We start from the raw sequence: 13,642 nt of genomic DNA, 5'->3' as shown, positions 1-13,642 counted from the left end.
TGTTAGATATGTTGACCTTCCTGCCCTGTGATATTTAAGCTGCTGATTTTGATCATATAAATTGTCAGGAGATAGCCAGTGCTCCCTTTCAAGTACTCAAGTGCACTGCACATTCAGCCTCATGGGTATGCAACAAAAGAGGATCCCCAAAGGGGGACGATGGAGTTCACAAATATAAATGATAGAAGGAAAGAAAAGGAATTTTCAAGACAGTGGCTTAGATATTCAAACTGAAACTTTTAACACTATGTTCAAGAAGTTCTACCATTTCATCCCACAGTCCCTCCGCTAGAAACTTACCCAAAGGAAAAAAAGGCATTCTATAATAAAGACACTTACACTCAAATGTTCATAGCAGCACAATTCACAATTGCAAAGATGTGGAAACAACCCAGGTGCCCATCAATACGTGAGTGGATTAATAAAATGTGGTATGTGTATGGTGGGGAGTAGGACTCTGCCATAAACCTAGTATCTTTTATAACAACCCAGATGGAATTGGAGACCATTCTTCTAAGTATCACAAGAACTGAAAAACAAAAACCACGGGTACTCAGTACTGAACTGGAACTAGTTGATCAACACCTCTGTGTTCAGAGTGAAGCAAAACTCACTGAAACTCAGGTGGGGGGAAAGGAAGACGGGGAAGGGCAATCTCCCACTCAAGGGGTACTTTGCACAGGTATGTCGCACACTTTCTGGGTGAGGGGCACACCTATAAATTTAACTTAAAATTTACACATGCAAACTGTGTAACAAAAACATATGTACTCCCCATAATATACGCAAATAAACTTTCTTAAAGGAAATTCAGGCTTGCTTTTCTGATTGCATTTTACTTTCTCTTGCCCTGTAAAATTCCTAAAATCCCAGAAATATTAACTGTGTGGCCCTTTATAGCAAAAGTTTTCTGACTCTCGCTTTGGTCTGTTCCCATTTATGCATGTTGTCCCAGTAAAACTGTAAAAAGCCTCCTTTCATAAATGTTCCCCAACGGGGATAATGAAACGCCTTATTTTAAACTCAGCAGCATCTACTCCATTCACACCATCGTTCCTTTTCTTTTTTTTTCTTTAGGTGTTCTGGGTTTTCATATAAACTTACCAAACAAGGTCCTAGAAAAGCCAGGACAGCTAATCATCCTGTTTTCACAGGCATAAGTGCTGGAGTAATGCTTACTTACTTTCTTTACATGCTAATGTTTCACTTTAAAAAAATTCCTTGGGGCAGCACCTGTGGCTCAAAGAAGTAGGGCAACCGGCCCCATGTACCAGAGGTGGCAGTTTCAAACCTGGCCCCAGCCAAAAGCTGCAAAAAAAAAAAAAAAAAAAATTTCCTTGAAGACTCCCATTTAAAAAGTAATACAACCTTTAATTGTCCAACACTTACATTCAGATTTTAAAATATCTTGGTCATCTCTGACAATAGCTAAAGTAATAGAACTACACCTAATTTAAATATGCATATGATTACTCTGAGTCCTAGGAAATGGTGTTACTCACTTTCTATTGAACTATTTTAGGGAGTTGAAGAAATAGTTTGCTGTAAATACATCTTTTACAATCCTGTACTTACGCATTATAATTGAAAGCTATTATCTTCTAAGCACAACCACTTTGTAATGTATTTTAATAAAAAAGTTTCAAATTAATTGAGCGAGATTGATTTGTATATATATTGCTGCAATGACTTTCAGGTGAAAAGTATAATTAGCAAGAGAATACCAATGAAGGTACTGAACATATTCTAATTTTCATGCATTTGTTATCATTACCCATGCAAAGTAGCTCAAAGTTTTAATATCTTGAACTTTAATGAACTCATATGATTATAGTTCTGAGCTAAAAACCTTCTCTATTATCTTATTAACAGAGGACTCAAGGGCCTCCCTGAAGTCAGTTTGGTTTTCAGGATGCTTTATTGGGATCAGAATTCTAACTGATAAGCCTGAAATTTATAAACATGTCCAAGGAATAAGTAGAATCATTCTCAGTGGAGAAAAAGTAAAATATGAAAGAACTAAAGGTGTTAGATTAATACTAATGTTAATTTCACTAACTTGTTTTTCTTAATATGGAACGCTTCGTGAATTTGTGAGTCATCCTTGTGCAGGGGCCGTGCTAATCTTCTCTATATTGTTTCAATTTTAGTATATATGCTGCTGAAGCAAGCACAATTTCACTAACTTTTTTTATTTCAGAATATTACCAGGGTCCAAATGTTTTGGTCACATGAACCGCTTTTGTACAGTTTGAATCAAAGTTTTAAGTGTGCCTATTACTTGGATACTGTGTACAGTACTGTGTATTGGACCCATTAAGTAGGGATTTATCCCTCCTCTCCTGGTCCCTCCTACCTGCCTTTCCTTTTTGTAAGTTTTATTACTGAAAGTGCACATGAGTACTGAGTAATTCCAGGCTAATATGAGCACATGTGATATTTTTCCAATCTTGCAAAACTTCATTTAGAAGAATGGTCTCCAATTCCATCCAGGCTGTTACAAAATGTCTTGGTTCCCCTTTTTTCTTTTCTTTTTTTTTTTTTTGCAGTTTTTGGCCTGGGCTGGGTTTGAACCCACCACCTCCGGTATATGGGTCCAGCGCCCTACTCCTTTGAGCCACAGGCACCGCCCACCATTTTTTTTATTGGTGAATAGTACTCCATAGCATATATATACCACCTTTTATTAATCTACTCATGTATGAATGAGCACTCAGATTGGTTCCACATCTTTGTGATCCTGAATTTTCTTAACTTTTAATTATTAATTTTTTTTTTTTTTTGAGACAGAGCCTCAAGCTATCCCCCTGGGTAGAGTGCCGTGGCATTACAGCTCACAGCAACCTCCAACTCCTGGGCTCAAGCGAGTCTCCTGCCTCCGCCTCCCAAGTAGCTGGGACCACAGGTGCCCGCCACAACGCCCGGCTATTAATTATTAATGTTATGCAGAAATATCCTCTTGTCTAATAAACAAGTACTGTTTTCAAAAGCTATTTCAGCCTCACACCATGAACTAATATGTGAATGGTTATCAACACCTGAAAATCTGGTTGGAAAATTTGTAAGAGAAATCATTCCTTGGCTAAAATTCAAATACAAGATCACCTTGTCATTGGGGACTTCAGGATTCACGTCCCAAACAGTTGCCCCTTATCCGGGGGCTCATCACAGCTGCCAGTAGCTGCTCCTTTTAGGTCCCTGCTAGGGGTGTCCAACCTGCAGCCTGTGGGCCACATACAGATTATTTGAGGACTGATTTGCTTCTCTGTGGTGTTGGGTATTGCAAAAAGTATGCATGGACATTTTTTCATGCTCACCAGCTTCTGTTAGTGTTTGTGTTTAATGTGTGGCTCCAGATAACTCTCGTTCTTCCAGTGCCTGGCAGAGGAGAAAAATGGTTCGACACTCCTGTGGGTGTACTCAGTGGCGACTGCTGTGCCTAAAGCCAGGCAGCATATTAGCCATTGAGTGAGCTGGGGACAAAGTGGCCCTGCTGAGCCTGACCAGCAGTTAAATTGGCTAGGAGTGTAACAGGTCATGGTGGAGGCCTAGATTCCATAGGAAATGCTGATGGTGAGTTGAGGAGAAAGAAAAAGAAGTGAGGATGTGTGTCAAAAAGTGTCTCAGGAGCTAAGCAAGATCGGGTTCCAAAGTGCTAGGTTTCTTAGAAGGACACGTTCAAGGTTCGGTGTGTGCATGCAGTCTGAGCCTCAGATTCCACTGAGCAGAGGGGGATGAACAAACATGGGGGTTAGTGCTGCAAGGCCAGGGCTGTAGTGGGGAGGAGGCGTCAGGCATGAGGACTCAAGCAGAGAGGGGCACTCAGAGAGATGTACTGATCTGTCTCTGCCTGCACGTTGCCTTTCTGTTCCTCTCTCCTTCTCCCTCCTTGCACTGCTTTGCTTTCACATCTTTTCTTGGAACAAACCAGTTTTATTCCTGTTTCATGACTTCGTTGCCCTTGTTCTCTAATCCCCCTACTGGGGCTATGCTATTTCCTTACCTGGATGGGCTTCAGTTCTTAGATTTGTTTTTGCTCTTCAGAATGGAACATTTCCACTCCCAACATTTATCGCACTTTTTCAACTTAATTTTGGTTTGGTTTTGTTTGGTTCTGTGTTGGCTTTTTCCTATTATTCATGAATGCTATTTCAAACAGATACTAGAAAGAAATAGTAGAAAAGATTTACATAGAGGTAATATTTATAAAAATAATACCTGACCATTTTCTGGTATTAAGTAAAATGATGAATGAGAACATTTGGAAAACCAAAAACTCCAAACATAAATTTAAAGAAATCTTGACCTAAATAAGTCATGATGAAATTGCAGATTACAAAAATCTTCACAACAGCAATGAAGAAATGATTAACACAGGCATGATGATTATGATGACAAATTCTAAAATAACGGTAGCAAGGAGAGGGTTAAATATATCACCAAAATCCACAGAGAAAATAGATGTCAACTTATATCAACTACTGGGCAAAAATATTTTCAGGAACAAAAGTGAGTAGAGACATTTTAAGACAACCACAAACTTACTCTTATTAAAAGCACTTCTAAATGACCCAGCAGGAGAAGAAAAAAGCATGATTCTAGAAAGAATAGCTGAAATATAGTCAAGCAAAGACAATAATCATATATGTATATCTAAAAATAAAGTAATGACATAAACAATAATAACAATTAGTTGGGCTTGTAACAAGGGTGAGTTAACACAACAGGCAATATTGCATGGGAGTCCAGAGTAGCTTTTCGCTCTAGTTTTCTGTCAATTTTTGTTTGGGTCAGCCTCAGAGACGAAAGGGAATAGTTAGAGCTGTCCTAGGTCCCTATATTACTACAGTGGTATGCAAAGAGGTTGATTTTATTAAATATTCATTTGAATGCGATACAAACTATTGAAATAATACAGATTTTCAAATACAATAGGGAGAAAAAGGCAATAATAACCTCAAGCAAGTTTTTAAAAGAATGTAAAGAAAAAAAACACTCTGAGGGAAGAAAGTAGTAAAATAAGACAAATAGAGCAGTGGAAAATGAAAATGTCAGAATTAAATTAATTTATAACTGTAATTGCAATGAATGTGCCAGCCAGATAATACTATAATGTAAAATAACTGGGCTCTTCTGTGAGAACCCCCCACGCCCTTCTCTCTCTCATTCTCTCTCTCTCTCTCTCTCTCTCACACACACATTAAGGCTAATATGATGTAAGGAAGAGCTTTTGTTCAACTTCCGGTAAGTGCTCTTTAAGGGAGAGGATGTGCTTTTTCATTCCGTTCTCCTACTTTCTGACCGAAATTAGTATCTGACCACTGGAGCTTCAACAGCTCTCTTGGGAGTAAGAGATGGGAGCCATAGTTGAGGAAGACAGAGTAACAAGCTGGGACACATCTGATTCTCTTGGCACCTGGGGCCCTAGGCCAGCCCCAGGCAGCCTCCCTGTGGGTTTTGTTTCACAGGTCGTTCCCTACCTTTGGCAGTAAGGCCTGTGTTGCCCTGGGACATGCACTCCAGGCTGTTTGGACAGGGAATGCCACATTTATGAGGACCCACAACATAGTGTAAAAATGGGTAGGGGTCCAGAGAGACGTGTCTCCTTGACCAGAAGAAAGGCACAGCTAGCGGAGGTCCAGAGCTGACCCTCTGCCGGAGAGACTCTCAGACCAAAAACTACGGTGCTTGGGGCTTAAGCCCTCAGATACGTATGATGAGGTGACACAAAGAAGGGACGAGGCTCAGTGCCCATCACAGAGCAAACACCCGATGCCAGTAAGAACCAGGTGCCAGCTGCTGTTGAGTGCAGGGCTCAGACTGACCTCAGGCTTGTCAGCATCATTCCTATAAAACTAAGTCCTTACTCCTCCTTTTGGTGCTCCTTGCTCTAGATTTCTTACTGCCTTTTTCTTTTTCTTTTTTTTTGCCATTGCTACTTGAGCCAAAAGCAGATTATTTCAGCTTCTGCTAAGAATCTTTCATAGCACAACATGGCAATGGAAGCAACTGTGGAAAATGTTCACCCATAGGAAACAGTTATCCTCCTCCAAATTGAAGCTGTTCTATGCTAAGCCACTGTGGCAGGGTCCCACAGCTCTTCAAAACACGAAAAGGGCACAAATTCTAAATTTAGCTCTAGACTTCTAGTAATGAAGGACGGTAAAATACAAGGGGCAGCAATGGAAAGGATCTGGGGGTCTTGGTCCTATGAATTCAATCGGGAACAAATCCTCAGCCCTTAGGGGAAAGGGGAAATTTTTAAAAGTGTAGTTTACGAAGCATGATTCTCGCCAGTCGCCTTTAATCCAGTAAGCCACCTAATTAAATTTTCAGTTCCCAAAACATTTCCCATGAGCAGAATCCAAAATAATAATACACTTTTATATTTCCTCAGCAATTCCCAGCAAAACACATTTATAACTATCACTCATAAGCCAATGATGGTTTTATAAGTTCTGACTAATATCCTCATGCAGCAATAACCCACTAAAACTATTTTATTACTTCTGTTTTCTCGAGGATTTATAGATGCCATTAAAGAGTTATAGGTATAGAATTTTCCAACAACAAACATTTCACAATCACCTCACAGGCAGAATATCGTAGGTAGCTGCTGATTTCAGACACCTTTTGAGAAATAATCAATTCTATGTGCATAATCTTCACAATTGCTATAACATTGGCTACAATGGGAAGAAATACTCAAGAACTCACATTTATGGTAAAATTTAAAATCAACAGGAGAATGATTTTTTTTTCCCCACCAGGAAGCTATCTGGGTTCACTAGAAATGTCATAAATTTCCTACAGCTAGAGTGCCAGAAGGTAAATCCTGGCTTGGTGGACATGTGAGACTCCCTCACTAGAGTAACAAGGGGTGAAGTAAAGTTGTACTGACCCAAGCTTTAGATCTTCCGAAGTCTCAGAAGGTTAGAAGACCAGCTTGAGGATATTTCATTGACTGGTTCCCAACTCCGATGGCACATTTGAATCACCCCAAAGCTTTAAAACATGCACATTACCCAGGTACCATTCAGGACCAATTAAACTAAAATTTCTGGGGGGGGGTGGGGACCAGACATTTATACATGTTTCAAGTCTCTCAGATAATTCTAATGTGTAGCCATATTAAAATCCAATTGTCTTGTAGCTAAGCACCTCAATTTGGAGATGAGATTTGTAATTCCAGGTGTCCGTGGGTGGTAACAGGCTCATTCTCTACACTCTCATGTCATTTCACTAATGGCTGTGCGTTCAGAAATTAGAAATCCTCAGTCAGCCGCAACACATCTATTTCCTGAAGTGGCAACTTTCAGGAGCCTTTCAGATCCTACTATGGAAACCATTTCTTATTTCAACTGAACATGAGGTCAAGATTGTGAGAATACCATCAGAAATAAGCATACATAAATTTAGAACATTAAGACACCAATTCATTCAATAAAAGGTTATTCTAGGGAGCCCATAGGATCCCTTTCTAGTCAAACAGTCTTTGTTTAATTTTCACTTGAATATTCAGCACCTTTTAAGGTGGGCTGATGGAGATCACAAGTCAGCATTAAGAGAATCCCCTCTCTCCCTATCACCATTGAATGGATAGACTCAAGTTCATCTTTATAAATTAACATGTATGTCTTGTGTGCTTCCGGTGGAAAAGATGCCATTATTGGATATAATCTCTGCTCAGAAGGAGCATATGCTACACTGGGCATATAAAACAAAAGATAGCAAGCTCTCTGGACTATTTTGAACTCATTGTAGATGCTCAGAATAATTAATGGTGATTGTATTATTGATCAATTACGACTGCTGCTTTCCCAATAGCCCAATATTTAACAATTCAGGTAAGTTAAGAAATGCAACTTGTTGCTGACCCTAGACTTTCAGTTTCTGTCTCCTCCTGATTGCTGCCCTGCCTTCTGGATGGCCTGCCTGGGCATAGTGAAATGGAATACCAAAGTGATCTCCAAATCTCTCCTCTTATTAGTTTATCATACTTTCAAGTTGTAGAAATGAAGAAAAACTTGGATTACACAGATCGAGCTATAGTTCCTGAAGGAAAATAGCCTCTTTATGGAATACTGGAGATTTTTATCAAAGAGGCTTACCATCATTTCATAACCACGGCACCATGAGTCACCTCCCTACTCTTTTCAGTGGGAAGCACACACCATCTGTCAAGTAGGGATCCCCTAAGAACAGGGTGTGCTGTTCCTGGAGTTATCTACATCATCTCAAGCATTCAATAAGTGAGTACTTTAGATGAAGGTTTTTGACATAATAATTCTATAACAGCTGTGTCAACATCTGCAGGGAAATAGTCATAGTGACTCTTGGCGCATGTTTTAAGCTGTCTTGAAACTGGGGCTTTCTAGGATGGATGAAAGCAAAAAGAAGATATTCTCAGAAGTTAATTTTGGGAAACTGGCCTTTGGTTCACCCTGGCAGTTACCACTCAAGAATATATTAGGCCATAGTGAGAATACTTACAACCTATTCTCTTAGCAATTTTCAGGAATATAACATATTGTTATTAACTATATGCACCCAAGTTGCACAATAGATCTCTCGAACCTATTCCTCCTAACTAAACTTTGTGTCCTCTGGTCAACATCTCCACAGTTCTTTTCACCTTCCCCCAGTCCCCATGATTCTACTATCTACTTCTATGATTTCAACCTTATACTTGGAAATGAGATCATTCTTTTTTGTTCTTACCATACAAAAAAAAGAAAAGAAAAACAAAGAAGGAGTATATGAGATTACTGGGCATATAAAACAAATGAAACCAATTTCTGCCAATTGCTACCATGTTTGGGGAAAACTGTCAAACACATGAACAAATTGAAGAGGAGTTAATTGAGTTCAGAAAGTAATTCTCTTTCCTGCAAATTATTGGAATCTCTGTATGTTCATTCATTGAAAATTAAGCAATCATTTATTAAGACCCAGCATTCATTATAGTTAGTAATACTGTTGCTAGTACAGGAGTTGCACGCTACAAGACTTTGCTTGATTAAACTTTCTTGCTAACACACTTTTTTTTTTCTATTTTGTTTACTCAAAAACAGTTCTATCCACATTTCTATCAAAGGTTTACTCAAAAACTTTCCTATCAACTACAGAAAATGCACAAATTCATTGTGAACTTCAATGCCCATGTGACTGGGCATTTTTTAGTCAATATTTCTATTTGTGAATCTTATCACCCTATTTCAAGAATGTATTTTTTTGTGTGAGTGTCGATCTTTGAACTTGTCTTCCCCATTCTCTGTTGTCATCACCTTTATTGAAATCTCTTCCCCTTTCTGTCTAATATCCAGTCCCTCTTCATCCCCCAGTGATAGCCTTAATACCTAACCCCTCTACGTATCTTGTTTGTAGACTTCCCAAGCAATCTAAATTTCTTCTTTGAGTGTCTATAGTGCATATTATCTTTGTTGCTGTTTTGACATCATTACAATTTAATTACAAGACGACATCCTTTACTGCAAAACATCCTACAATGTTATGGTAATTTTTTGACCCAGATGCTAAGTGACGAGAAAGGAAGATCAATGAAAGATGTTTATGTTCCCATTTTATTTCCTGCGCAAAATAAAGCAGATGTTTCTGGATGTAAAATCCAGTGCTCCTTTGAACTTGAAAGTTATGCCAACTTCTGAATTAGAAAGGGCATTTCTTGGCAAAAAATGGAGAAATGATGAGTTTCCAGTTAATATTTTTAACTCCTCTTTAGTAAGGGCAAAAGTGAAAGGCAGTAACTGTGTTCATGCTTTATTGAGACAGAAAATGTAATTATATAAACACTGAGTTGATTAAGAACGTGGCATTGACTGTGTTTTCTGGAAAGTGATAAACATACAAACAGGATTTTGGAGAGGAGTTTACTGCTTAGAGTAATTGGCTTGAAGAGTAATTTTATTCTCTACCAATTGAAAGCCATGTAGCACATCTTTACTTATACAGATGTAGACATAAGATATTTCTGATACCTCAGAGGAATACAGCAGTTGACCTACCTCTTAAAAAAGCCATTGCTTTTCAGATTTTAATGTGCATACAAGTAACCTATGGGTTTTGATAAAAACACAGATTATAATTGAGAAATATTAAGATAGGACCTAAATTTGGCATTTTCGATAAGTTCCTAGGTGATATAGACTGCACTTTGAGTGACGACCTTTCTCTCACTGATGTGAAACATTTTCCTCTCTCATCTCTCACTAATACCACAGTACCACTACAGGTTGTGTTTTCATCTGGGGGTACAAAATCAATTGCAATGGATTTCCTTGAAACCTATGTTATAGATGGTGGCTAGGTAAAATTGAATAATTTATTTTATCTTTTTTCAATATGCATTGAATGCTGCCTATTTCTAAGGCAGAAAAACAAAGATAAATAAGTCCTCAGATTCATGACTATGGTGTTAGTTTATTTCACCTGCTAGAATGTAATTCAAGAATTCACGGCATTGTAGAGATATGTGAACATTAAGATATCCAAGCATTTCTTATAACAATCTAATGAGTAACACATGAAATTAATGGGACACTGAGAATGACATAGATTATGTAGTAAATGAATAAAAAAATCTAAGAGTGATGAATATTTGGAATAAGTGACCTCCTGTTGAGTGTCAGAGGACTTCTGTACACCCTCTATCAATGCCTGCTTCCAGTCCAGAATACTTCACTTTCAAACCAGGATTTTCTTTCCTAGTATTTGGGGAATGGTTTAACATCTCTCCATTGTTAAAGATTCTTAATTCTACTCTCTTGAACAACTGAACTTTTCATAACCATTTCATTCATCATCATTAAGTAAGTGGACTCATGGCAACATGCTCTGATACACAGTCTGAACGTAATTATGCCAGCAGTATCTCTTGTCCTAGTATCTTCCTGTATTTAAAATACATAGTGATTGGTTTTACATGATAAGGAAAATGCAAAGCTCTGTGGAAACATAATTAAGGCTTATATCAAAATTCCCTCAGGCAATCAAACTGAGGTTGTGAAAACATGACATGGACCTTACAGCAAGATAGATCAACAGCCTTTCCACAGGCAAAATGAGGACAGACGTGTTCTGGACTTCAGCAGGTCATGGACAAGGGCTTGGGAAAGGAAGAGAAACTATCTTTTGGTGGATATCCTACTGTGTTTCTGGTGTTGCACCGAGTACACTTACACATACTTACCAAGGCACTTATCTTCCATGTATAACTATGCTACTTACTGGGATAATAAAGATTAAAACAATTTTGAACATATCCTGTTGGTAAATGTCCAGATAATGTGTATGCATCATGGAAGGTAAGATGAGTCACAAGCATGGGGGCAAGTCTTTGGGTCTTTAGAGATTTATGATGAGTACAAGATGTTATCTATCCAGAAATGCTTAGGTGTATCTTGTTGATTGCGATTGTCCTGCTCCTTGGAAGTCCATTTTAGTCTTCCTCTCGGATTTCCTCTAGAAATTTGGTTCTCACTCTGGTCTTTAATCCGTCTTGATATTAAGCAGGTAGCTTGTTAGTGAAACTTAGTAATTAGTAATTCACCTCACTTTATGTTCTGCACACTATTTTTTTTTGTATTTGAATTCCATTCTCTGCCTGCCTCACTACCATTCCTATCCATGTCTCTCCTCTGACCATTACAAGTGGCTCATTTTTCTATTATATGTTCAGTAATAGAAAAAAAAAGCTCATGTTACAGCAAAATTGAAAATGCAATGGTATATTGGAGATGGGCTACATGTGAACTGGCTTACTCTTAAGTAAGTGTTAGAGTGTTAAGTCTTATTACACTTTCTTATTCCCTGGAGCATGATGATTCAGAAAATCAAAAGCATTTATATTTGAACTTTCCATTTGAATATATAAAACTTTTTTTTAGACTCATGGATAGCTAATAAATGAAGGAAGAAATGCAGACATCTCAGGGAAGTGTTCATATTTCAAGTTTTAATATAAAGAATCAGAAACAGAATCTGTAATTAAATAAAATTTTCCCATAGAAAACATTTACTAACTCACTTTAGATTTTCCTTTTCTTACTCAGACCACAGACCAATATTAGTTGTTTTTCCCATTTAAAAATTACATTTGTTTGATTGTTATTTGTATACAAATAAAAAATACCCAAAGATTTTAAGTAAATAATTCAGACAGTAAACCCCTTTTCTGTTCAGAATATCTTTGGTTTTCTCAGTTTCACATGTATGTGTTTTCTACTACCTACAGTAAATTTAACTTTAGGATGAGCAATGATATTACTTGAGATAACAACTCATGCCCTACCTACATCAAAAATGTGAATTTACTCATCTAATGATCATTTAATTCGTTTTCCATAGCTGTGGTCTACTTTGCCAGCCCCACCAGCACCACCTCCTGGGATTATAACACTTGGTGGAGGCTGCTCCCGCCCACTCACACCAGATGGGGATCTTCCCTGACTGGAATCCCCCATGCCAAGCAGGCCCAAGCAGGAAGGTGCAACAGCCCCGGACAGTCCTCTGAGCAGCCCCGCCCCTACCTTAGTCACACTACCCATGTATAACGTGCACCCTTATCTTTCCCTTAAACATTCGGGTATAAAGTATACATTATACACAGTCATTTTAAAATACTATTGCCTATTCTTCATTTATTTTTCCCAGTGCTATTTATTACCGCTTTGCTAAAAGTTAGAATGACAATAAACTTACTGAATGTTAAAATAGTTTATATAAAATACTGAACATATTGTTCCTCACAATAGATCATGGATTTTGTATGCTTTTCAATAGTTCTTTTATTTGTCTTCATAGAGTTTGTCATATTTATTGTTATCCTTAAATGTTATTACTGTGGATTATTAATAGATTGCTTTTAGTCACATTTTCTGCAACTTTGTTCATGAAAGCCAGTGACATTTTTTATCAAATATTCAGGTGCAGCTTTACATTTTATTTAGTATTAATGGTAAGTCAATTATTCTTTTGCCTTCAGGGTAGAAAAATGTTGCTCTTAGCAATTATGTTGCCTATTTTTTTTCAAGTACTTATGTCTCATGATTATTTGTAACTGTTTGAATGGTGCAAAATTCAGAGATAGGTCATATTTTGATAATAGTGTATATAAGCATTTTGTTCTGTTTCTGACATTTTTGGAAATGTCTCTACTGTTTCATGATAATGAAGTTTGTTGTACTTTTTCGAAGGTAAGGAAGCATCATACCATGACTTCTGTCAACAGTGTTTCTTTATATCCACTTGGTGGAAATTGTTTGTACTTTCATTTTAATCTGTCATAAATCAATTGTGCAAAGATTTAGCATTTTCCAAACACTCAATTATTGTCTTTAGTAATCATGCATGCTTCCTTAATTCCTCACAATGATTTTTATTATTTTTCAGTATTAGTCTAAACCAAAGACAATGATACTTTCTTTGGCTTAGAGGACTACATTCTTGTAATGCATTATCATTAGCACTGTTGAGTTAAAATTTTATTCCATATTTTATTGCTTTTGATTTTCAGCCATTTTGGCTTTTGCTCTGTTTTTTTTTACATTAAGATCTAGGCTATCAAGATCTTGGATTCTCTTTCTGAATGATATCCAGTACATGAATAATAAACCCCACTGAA

The 13,642-nt window shown here is 37.5% G+C and overlaps 1 non-coding gene across 1 annotated transcript; it reads right to left on the bottom strand.

The window, feature by feature from the left end:
• Positions 1-2,067: 2,067 nt before the first annotated feature.
• On the bottom strand, positions 2,068-2,174 carry LOC111725106. Its single transcript, XR_002773251.1, has one exon. It is a non-coding gene; the product is annotated as a U6 spliceosomal RNA (small nuclear RNA).
• Between the last annotated feature and the right edge of the window lie 11,468 nt (positions 2,175-13,642).

This window comes from Otolemur garnettii, unplaced genomic scaffold, assembly GCF_000181295.1.
Source record: "Otolemur garnettii isolate 467f Iridium unplaced genomic scaffold, OtoGar3 scaffold00031, whole genome shotgun sequence".
Classification (NCBI taxonomy): Eukaryota; Metazoa; Chordata; class Mammalia; order Primates; family Galagidae; genus Otolemur; species Otolemur garnettii.
Note: the sequence above shows the minus strand (reverse complement) of the source record. Positions and strands in the feature narration are given on the sequence as shown.